We start from the raw sequence: 11,437 nt of genomic DNA on the forward strand, positions 1-11,437 counted from the left end.
TGATCCTTACTTACTGACAACTTTGACAATGACCTATGAATACAGTTCCCAAAGGGGATATAGATAATATAGAAAACATATAGATATAGATATAGAAACAAAAAAAAATTAAATATAAAAGTTAATCATAAAAAAGATTTAGAAAACCACGACAATTCGAAGATGTGGCTGTGAGAGGATGAGCAAGTTATTAATATTTATTCGTAAAAAATACAAATATTTTGCAACTTAAAAAATAACCATATTTAAATAATAACTAAAAATATAAAATTTAATTAAGTCTTTTGAGATATTTTAAAAGTTGTTAAAAGTTTTAATAATTTTAGCACAAAATTTTGTGAATTTTATTTTAAGTAAACATTTTAAATTTATATACATAGAACCTTGTGTCTAAATAATTAAACAATTAATATATAAGAATTTTAAGTGTTCATTATACACGTTAACCTAAGCAGTGATTAGGGATCACTAAGAGACTGTCTATTGCAGTAGTCATCGCGCTTGTTACAGAGTGGTGGACACTTAGGTACTGTGTACCGTGTTCTAAGGCCAGTTGTTGACACAGAAACTCACTTTTTAACAGTTGTTTCTTGTGATTAGTGTTTTGTTAAAGTGGTCACATTGCACTAAGCATAGAGCCAACAGGTGGTCACAGAGTACTTAATCCCAGTGACGTCATGCACTAAACAGGACTCCAGTGACGTCACGCACTAAGCAAGACCCCAAAGACTTCATGCACAAAGCAGGACCCCAGTGACGTCATGCGCTAAGCAGGACCCCAGTGATAACATACTCAAAACAGGACCAGAGTGACGTCATGCACTAAGCAGAACCCCAGTGACGTCATGCACTAAGCAGGACCCCAGTGACGTCATGCACTAAGCATAACCCCTGTGACGTCACGCACTAAGCAAGACCCCAGAGACTTCATGCACTAAGCAGGACCCCAGTGACGTCATGCACTAAGCAGGACCCCAGTGACGTCATGCACTAAGCAGGACCCTAGTGACGTCATGCACTAAGCAGGACCCCAGTGACGTCATGCACTTAGCAGGATTCCAATGACGTCATGCACTAAGCAGGACCCAGTGACGTCATGCACTAAGCAGGACCCCAGTGACGTCATATACTAAGCAGGGCCTCAGTGACGTCATGCACTAAGCAGGACCCCAGTGATGTCAAGCACTAAGCAGGACCCCAGTGACGTCATGCATTAAGCAGGACCCCAGTGACGTTTTGCACTAAGGATGACCCCATTCACGTCATGCATTAAACAGGATCACAGTGACGTCATGCACTAAGCAGGACCCCAGTGACGTCATGCACTAACAACGATCCCAGTGACGTCATGAAATAAGCAGGACCCCAGTGACGTCATGCTGTAAGCAGGACCCCAGTGACGTCATGCTGTAAGCAGGACCCCAGTGACGTCATGTACTAGCAGGACCCGTGACGTCATGCACTAAACAGGACCTCAGTGACGTCATGCACTAACCAGGACTCCATTGACGTCATTCACTAAGCAGGACCCCAGTGACGTCATGAATTAAGCAGGACCCAAGTGACATCATGCACTCAGCAGGACCCCAGTCACGATATGCACTAAGCAGGACCCCAGTCACGTCATGTACTAAGCAGGACCCCAGTGACGCCATGCACTAAGCAGAACCCCTCACAAATGTGAGGACTCTGACATGCAAATGGGCTCACTGATCTGTGCAGTGATCATTGTAAGGCACTGTTAAACACCTGCTTTCTGGTTGTTTCTTCAATTCAACAGCAATAACACAATATTTATGCACACAACCAGACCATCACCAAAGGTATGCTCACCAGCAAAACTGACATGCTCGACAGATATAGATTTACACGGACATCAGACATAGCTGAAGCACATTACATCAAACACTCAGGTACACTCTATGGTTGACAAGTCTAAGACGTTAACATCAACCTACTTCTTTTTCAGCTGATCAATGCAACTGCAGAGCAAGATTACCTAGTTTCCCCTCGACAGGACATCCGTCTTCCCTCTCTTCATGCCTCGATGTAATCTATACTTCTTGCAACATTGTGAGAATCAATTGCTTTGAAGATGAAGAGGAAACATTAACTTAGGGAAATAAATACTCATTTATTTCTTGCTTTAATATTATCTGAATCACTAGCTAATCGACTAGAGAATGGTCCAGGACGGACCGAAACGTCGTCGTCCCTTCACTTTCTAGTGTATGGTTTGGTCAACATATTTCAGCCACGTTATTGTGACTCGTCGCCTGCATCTAAATCACTACTGAATTAGTGGACATAAAAACACTCGTTGTCCATCAATCACTATCAAATCTGCTTAGAGGAACCCCCCCCCCCTCCCCCCCGATCTCAGAACAGGTCTTGTAAAATCTATCATATATTTCCTTGAGTTTCCAAGGCAGGGAGTCGAGGCTCTATCTCTCCCTCTGCCACCCAACACCATCTCTCAACCACCTCGCTCCTCACACAGATACAGGTGATATTTAGACGATGAATTCTCCCCTAAAAGCCCAGTTTCTTAAATGACAAATCCAGCTAACTAACTTACTTATTTATTAACCCCTTAACAACCCCCCATATACATTCACACCAATAACAATAATAATAATTACTTTACCACACTATCTTACGTTGAAAGCCTTGGTCCACATAAGCAGGATACAAGGCTTACACTCAGAACAAGCTAGGGTATAGTACTACTAGTGAAGAGCTAGAAGCTTGAGTCAGCTTAGGGTAGGGAGACCACGTGGTTCCACTGGGACCCCTTTTAGAATCACTATTAATACAAACACTAGGAACACCTAATTCATACAAGATATAATACTCAACACATTAGAACACGCCTATGCCAGACAATGAGAACGTTACACAGTATACTTAGCTGGGTATCAGCGACACAGAAATAAAGAAACGAGAGGATGTTCCTTTCACCACAGCCAGCCAGCAGAGAAGAACGCTTCCAGCGACCTGCTCAGGGCTCCAGCCTAGTGTGATGCCGGGAGGAGCCTAATTGATCGTGCAGCTAAACACTTTAAAAATCTTCCCCTATGCATCATATTGTTACTTTACTCGTTCTCAGGATAGTTAATCTTATAACAATGTTATACTTAATCCACAACAAGCTCAAGAGTCTGAATGCTTGTGAGCAAGTAGATTCGTCCTACGTTTGGCATGGAAGATACGAACAAGGACACAGCGTGATGCGTTTCTGGTTTCCACTGAGGAACCCAGGGTCGTAACAAAGACATATATGCAGTTTATGGCGTAAATGTGTAAACATCACTCAGGAGGAGGAGGAGGGGTGATGTCTCCATGGTAACGGCGTCGCATCTTCCCTTTAACAGGTATTTAAATACTATATAACAAGTGAATGAGAAAGAAATGTCCAAAATCTGAACAATGTTGAAGTGAAACAAGTAAGAAGACGTGTTGCAACATCATCATGCTTCTAAACTCTATGACCCAAGTATTAGGATATTTTGCAACATCATCAAGGTTCTAAACTTTTTTTTTTTTAGTTTAGTAAAATATTTCTTTATAAATATTGAATTCCATGATTTGGAACCCGGGGCTGAGTGCATTGTCATGTTGTCAATTTATCTTGCAAATTCTACTACGCTCGTGTTGATATAAATTATATTTACAGGAGTTAGGATATCACGCATAAAGAAGTTGTCCGGATCTACCACATTCATGCTGTTTATTGAAGTCTTTATTGTCACAAATATAACCAGGCACTGCATCACCAACCTCAACAAGGCCCTGAACAACATCAACACCAGCCTCCACACCCTCAGCCACAACATAACCATAACCAGGCACTGCATCACCAACCTCAACAAGGCCCTGAACAACATCAACACCAGCCTCCACACCCTCAGCCACAACATAACCAAGAACTGTATCCAATTACAGGATAAGGATTAGGGATTGGACGGGGGGGGGGGAGAGGAAGGAATGGTGCCCAGCAGCTAAGTTATCCTTACTTTCTGACAACTTTGACAATGGCCTAAGAATACAGTACACAAAGGGGGATATTAATAAGGCATTGAAAGTATCAACATAAAATTTCTGGTAAAATGAAACAAAAAAATGTTTTGAATATAAAAGTTAATCTTTAAAAAGGTATAGAAAACCACGACAATTCAACGCTGTAGATGTGAGATGATGAGCAAGATGTTAATATTTATTATTTATTATATACAAACATTTTGTACCATGAAAAAATACTGATATAAAAATTGTATTACTAATATAGAAGTAAACAAAAGAAATTTACGTATTTTTTATTTTGTAAAAAGTTTTAAGAAGTTTAGCACAAAATTTTGTTTACCTAAATTTTTAGTCAAATAATTTTATTTATATAAAAAGAAACTTTAGTTACATTACAAATAACTATCTAAGGCCTCACCATAGCCCGTGTTACTTGGAACTTTTTGTTCCAGGTAGCGAATTTTTAACAGCAACAACAGTTAAATTAGTTATAGAGTTAATGCAAAAAAAAAAAATTAAGTGTACATTATACACATTAAACTATGCAGTGATTAGGGATCACTTACAGACTGTTTGCTACAGTAGTCATCGCAGTTGTTAGAGTGGCGGACACATAGCTACTGTGTACCGTGTTCTGAGGTCAGTGGTAGTCACAGAAACTCACCTTTCAACAGGTGTTTCTTGTTGTTGGTGTTTTGGTCACGCTGGTGTTTCTTGTTGTTGGTGTTTTGGTCACGCTGGTGTTTCTTGTTGTTGGTGTTTTGGTCACACTGGTGTTTCTTGTTGTTGGTGTTTTGGTCACGCTGGTGTTTCTTGTTGTTAGTGTTTTGGTCACGCTGGTGTTTCTTGTTGTTGGTGTTTTGGTCACACTGGTGTTTCTTGTTGTTGGTGTTTTGGTCACACTGGTGTTTCTTGTTGTTGGTGTTTTGGTCACGCTGGTGTTTCTTGTTGTTGGTGTTTTGGTCACGCTGGTGTTTCTTGTTGTTGGTGTTTTGGTCACGCTGGTGTTTCTTGTTGTTGGTGTAGGTCACACTGGTGTTTCTTGTTGTTGGTGTTTTGGTCACACTGGTGTTTCTTGTTGTTAGTGTTTTGGTCACGCTGGTGTTTCTTGTTGTTGGTGTTTTGGTCACGCTGGTGTTTCTTGTTGTTGGTGTTTGTTCAGGTGGCCACAGTGTACTTAATCCCAGTGACGTCAAGCACTAAGCAGGAACCTACTGACGTCATGTAATAAGCAGGACCACAGTGACGTCATGCACTAAGCAGGAACCTATTGACGTCATGCACTAAGAAGGACTCCAGTGACGTCATGCACTAAGCAAGACCCCAGTGACATCATGCACTAAGCAGGAACCCAGTGACGTCATGTACTAAGCAAGACCCCCTCATGAATGTGAGGACTCTGGCATGCGAATGGACTCACTGCTCTGTGCAGTGATCATTGAAAGGCACTGTTAAACACCGGCTTTCTGGTTGTTTCTTGAATTCAATAGCAATATCACGATATTTCTGCACACAACTAGACCACAACCTGAGGTATGCTGACCAACAACACTAACTGTTGACTGTACCTCTCTCAACCAGTTTAAGATAAAAACTAAACACTACCTAATAAATTCCCTGTAACCTACCTTACCCCTCTATTGTCAACCCATGTCTGTTATTTTTTGTTAATCAACACTGTTTGTCAACCTATTGTATTTGTGCTGCTTTTTCAGTCATGTTCCCCCTTTTTTTTATCTTTATTTGTATTTGTTCTCAACACATTTTGTTCTTTATGCTCAATTAGTGTTAAGTTCTAGATATTAATGTTTTTCCTGCCCGAAACGCAGCGTAATAGTGGCTTTAGGCATTGTATGTACTAGCTCTATCTATATATCGATCCATTAATGTAACATTACTTGTATGTATGTACCTTACCTGAATAAACATATTTATTTATTTATTTATTTATAACATTATCGACAGATATAGATATACAACGACGTCAGACATAGCTGAATCACTTTGCATGAAGCACTCAGTTAGATGCACTCTATGGTTGACAAGTCTAAGACGTTTACACCAACCTAATTTCTTCTTCAGCTGATCAATGCAACTGCAGAGCAAGATTACCTAGTCTCCCCTCGACAGGACACCCATCTTCCCTCTCTTCATGCCTCCAGATAATCTATACTCCTTGCAACATTGAGAATCAATTGCATTGAAGATGAAGAGGAAGCATTATTTTTGGGACGACGAGAATTTTATATGTAATTACGCATTTATTTCTTACATTAATATTATCTTATTCATTACTGAGTTAGTGGACATGAAAACACTCGTTGTCCATCAATCACTTTCAAATCTACTTTGAGGACCCTCCACCCCAACCCCCCCCATCGATCTCAAAACACGTCCTGTAAAATCTATCATTTATTTCCTTGAGCTTCCCAGGCAGGGATTCGAGGCTCTCTCTCTCTCCCTCTGCGACCCAACACCATATCTCAACCACCTCGCTCCTCACACAGATACAGGCGACATTTAGACGATGAATTTTCCACTGAAGGCCCAGTTTCCTAAATGACAAACCCGGCTGTTTGCATCCTTTGGAGGGCATAAAACAGGACATATATGCTGTTTACGGCTTAAATGTGTAAACATCAGTCAGGAGGTGGAGGGGTGATGTCTCCATGACAACGGCGTCGCATCTTTCTTTTAACCGGTATTTAAATACTATATAACAAGTGAATGAGAAAGAAATGTCCAAAATCCGTACAATGTTGAAGTGAAAGAAGTAGGAAGACGTGTTGCAACATCATCATGCTTCTAAACTCTATGACCCAAGTATTAGGATATTTTGCAACATCATCAAGGTTCTCAACTGTTTTTCTTTTAGTTTAGTAAAATATTTCTTTATAAATATTGAATTCCATGAGTCCACACCCGGGGCTGAGTGCACTGGCATGTTGTCAATTTCTGTTGCAAATTCTACTACGCTCGTGTTGATATAAATTATATTTACAGGAGTTTGAATATCACGCATAAAGAAGTTGTCCGAATCTACCACTTTCATGCTGTTTATTGTAGTGTTTATTGTTATAACATAACCAGGCACTGCATCACCAACCTCAACAAGGCCCTGAACAACATTAACACCAGCCTCCACACCCTCAGCCAAAACATAACCATAACCAGGCACTGCATCACCAACCTCAACAAGGCCCTGAACAACATCAACACCAGCCTCCACACCCTCAGCCACAACATAACCATAACCAGGCACTGCATCACCAACCTCAACAAGGCCCTGAACAACATCAACACCAGCCTCCACACCCTCAGCCACAACATAATTATAACCAGGCACTGCATCACCAACCTCAACAAGGCCCTGAACAACATCAACACCAGCCTCCACACCCTCAGCCACAACATAACCATAACCAGGCACTGCATCACCAACCTCAACAAGGCCCTGAACAACATCAACACCAGCCTCCACACCCTCAGCCACAACATAACCATAACCAGGCACTGCATCACCAACCTCAACAAGGCCCTGAACAACATCAACACCAGCCTCCACACCATCAGCCACAACATAGCCATAACCAGGCACTGCATCACCAACCTCAACAAGGCCCTGAACAACATCAACACCAGACTCCACACCCTCAGCCACAACATAACCATAACCAGGCACTTCATCACCAACCTCAACAAGGCCCTGAACAACATCAACACCAGCCTCCACACCCTCAGCCACAACATAACCATAACCAGGCACTGCATCACCAACCTCAACAAGGCCCTGAACAACATCAACACCAGCCTCCACACCCTCAGCCACAACATAACCATAACCAGGTACTGCATCACCAACCTCAACAAGGCCCTGAACAACATCAACACCAGCCTCCACACCCTCAGCCACAACATAACCATAACCAGGCACTGCATCCAATTGCAGGATAAGGGTTTGGGATTGGACGGAAGAGTGGGGGGGGGGTGTATAACGAATGGTCCCCATTAGCTAAGTGATCCCCATTTACTGATGACTGTGACCGTGGCCTAAGAATACGGTACGCAAACGGGATTTTAATAAGGTATTCGAAGAATCAACACAAAATTTCTTGTGGAATGAAACATAAAAATTTTGAATATTGAGGTTACCCATTAAGGCGGTAGAGAAAATCGCGACCAGACAACATTATGAGTGTGAGAGAAAGAGCATGATGTCAATATTTATTTATTTTTAAATACAATAGCTAGTAATTTGCAAATATATTTATATTACGATTTTATTAATAAGATAAAAATATAAAAAGCCAAGTGATTTTTTTTAATATTAAGAAATGTATAAATTTTAGCAAAAACTTTAATTTCTTTAATAATTTAAAAGAAAAATATTATTTATATACGATGAAACGTTAAAACTTATAGAGATTATGGCAGCAGTGGATAGCTGTTAAAAATATTGCAATTATTTTTGGTGTACAATGTACACATCAAACTTTACAGTCTTCAGTGACTAGGGATCACTGAGATACTGTGTACTACATTGGTCGTCACAGTTTTGGTCACGACAGTGTTTCTTGTTATTGGTATTTTGGTCAGGTGGCCATAGAACAGTAAGCCTAGAGCCAACAAGTGGCCACAGAGCTATAAGCTCCGAGCGAGCAGGCGGCCACAGTGTACTTAAATTATAAATTTTAGCAAAAACTTTTATTATTTTAATAATTTTTAAAAAAATATCATTTAAATAAGATGAAACGTTTTAAAAAACTATAAAGTAGATGGTGTTATCGTACGTTACCAATGTAACGTACGATTATGTTAGGTTGTTGGGTAGATTAGATACACAGTTTTTAGTGAGTTTCATATTTATTTAGTAGTCCTGGATACAACAGTGTCGTAGACGTTGAGACGGAGCTTGGAGCAGAGCAAAGAGCTGAGTGTGACCGGTGTCGCGGAGCACTATGTGGGAGAGCGTTGTATAGCTCGATGAGGTCCTAGTCTGCTGCCTGTTCTGTGTCGAAGTTGTAGCGTCTTGTAGACGATTAGACTGCCTACGCCGAGTGCTACATTCTTGATTGGAAATTGTATTGTAAGTGTAATAAAGGCCACTTAACATCAACTTATGTAAATGTTTTCCCAATCAATATTAACAGCTCTGGTTTGATGGGAAGAAAATGCTGAGGTTTGTATAGAAGAAAGGATGAGAATGGAAGAGGGTGAAGAAGATGAAGCGCAAAAGGGATTCTGATTTGGGCTGCTTTAGATAAGTGCTTTCAGCAAAGTATTTTCTTTACCCTTACCTGAAACTTTGTTTTGTGACATTGTAGGCAATTTTACAGCGATGTAAAAATTTATACAATGTCACAGTTTTTGGCGTTGGGTAATATATATTTTGTAATTGTTTATGTCTCCAAAATCTAGAAAATCGTTATTATTTTTTAGAAACTTGTCTTAGAGAGTTTACGGAAGATATCTAGGGCAAGGATCAAAGGCACAATTTAAAGCTTAAATGCAATAATATCCATTTTTTCCCCTACATTGGAATCATAACAAATTTGAAAGGAATACACATTCAGCTAATCCTCCTAACGCTTCCAAACGTCAAGAAACTGTCGTATTAAAGTGCCCTTATCCTAACCAACCAGAAGACCCATAACAGAAAACGGGACAGTATGTCACTTTCGCGAGCCGCTTCTGTTTTCCACGACTTCTTTTGGTCTGAGGTCTGGCCCTAGCTTCGGTTGGGGACAGACGTGTTGCATCGGCGCTCCAGCAGTTGGTGTTGTTTGCCAGTTTCGGCCGGTTGGCGGCGGGTGTCTCTGCTCGCCTGTGCTGACGTGGCGTTACGATGGGGGTCCCTCTACCCCCTGTCGTCCGGGCTCAGTCTGTGGGACTAGAGTTCTCTGTGCGGGCTGGTTACCCGGAGATTGCACTGGCTTGTGAAATGCTCTCTGTCCCTCTGTTTGAGAATTATGAAGTCGAATTGGCCGTTACCAACTACCATCAACACCAGTTGATGGTAATTGAACTTCACAATCGCCTTATGGCCCGTAAGGCGATTGTGAAGTTCACAGAGGAGGTGGCGTATCGCGATTTTCTACGGCGATACGAGGGGCGGACACTACCCCTGCCGGATGGTGCGGGCACTGTAACTCGGATAGAAGTGGTGCACTTACATCAGTGTGCATGGGGCTCCCTTGGAGTTTCCAGAGGCTCTGCTACGGCGGTATTTCGGCGGTTTGGCGCGGTAGTTAGTGTGAGGGTGAACGTGGTGTCTTCTAGTCCTCTTAAGGGTGTGAGGTCTAACATTCGCACCCTGGGCATGAGACTCCGGCGGATATTCCGTCCTCTGTGCACCTGATGGAGTACAACGTTCGGGTGTTATAAGCCCGCCAGCCGCGGACGTGTTATCGTTGTGGTCTTTTGGGCCATCAGGCTGCTGCCTGTTCTGCGCCTGCTGTTGCACCGGTGAATCTCTTCAGTGAGGAGGATTTTCTGCCCCTTCCTGTGGGGGATGATTCGGTGGGTGTGAACGTCTCTTCGGCTGAGGAGGTGCCCTCTGTATAAGATGTTGCTCCGCCTGTTGTGCCCCCTGTTGTTACCGCATCTCCTCCGGAGGTTGTGTCCTCGCCTAGTGCTCCGCCTGCTCCGGCTGGTGTCTCTGAGCCTCTTCCGACTGCCGTTTGCTCGGACCCCTCGTCTTCCAGTTCTTCCTCTGCTGTGTCTGTCCCGGTCCCTGCACCCTCGCCGTCTGTTCCGGCTGTGCTGGGAGCTGGGGTGGATCCAGCATTCCCTACTGTGCCTGGCCTGGTGCCCCATGTGGTTGAGGAGGCTGCCGTACTGCGGCCTGCGTCGGTTCGCCCAGCTAGTGCTGCGCGGGTCGCTGAGTCTGCCTCCGGGTCTGATGATGTGCAGCCCGAGCCTAAGCGTTCCCGGCGTTCTTCTGCGTGGGCTGAAGTTGGCGACTTAGACGAGTGTCGTCCTTCCGTTGACGGTGGGGTTGCTCCGGATGTGGTGCACAATATGGTGGTAGCGGAGGTACACTTGCCTGAGGATGCCGGTGCCGGCGTTTCGGCCTCCCCTCCTGGTCTGGTGTCCGAGAGTCCTGCTTCAGGTGCGTCGCCTGCGATGGGTGGCTCCGGTTCTTCGTGGGGGGTGGTTCCCCCTGCCGAGGTTGGTGGTGAGCGGGGTGACTTGATGATGGTGTTGAGAAAGGATGCTCGCTCTGAGAGTTCTGTGGCCCCTTCCTCGTTACCCGTTTCCTGGGCAGCGGTTTTGCCGCCTCTTCCATCTCCAGCAGTCTCTTCTGTGTCTCTTCAGTCTCTTCTCCTGCGGTATCCATGGAGGTGCTACAGTCTCGTCGTCCGGCCCCTGCTCCTATGTGTGCGACGGCGTGGCAGTCTCGGCGGCCCTCCTC

This window comes from Procambarus clarkii, chromosome 59 (genome assembly GCF_040958095.1).
Source record: "Procambarus clarkii isolate CNS0578487 chromosome 59, FALCON_Pclarkii_2.0, whole genome shotgun sequence".
NCBI lineage: Eukaryota > Metazoa > Arthropoda > Malacostraca > Decapoda > Cambaridae > Procambarus > Procambarus clarkii.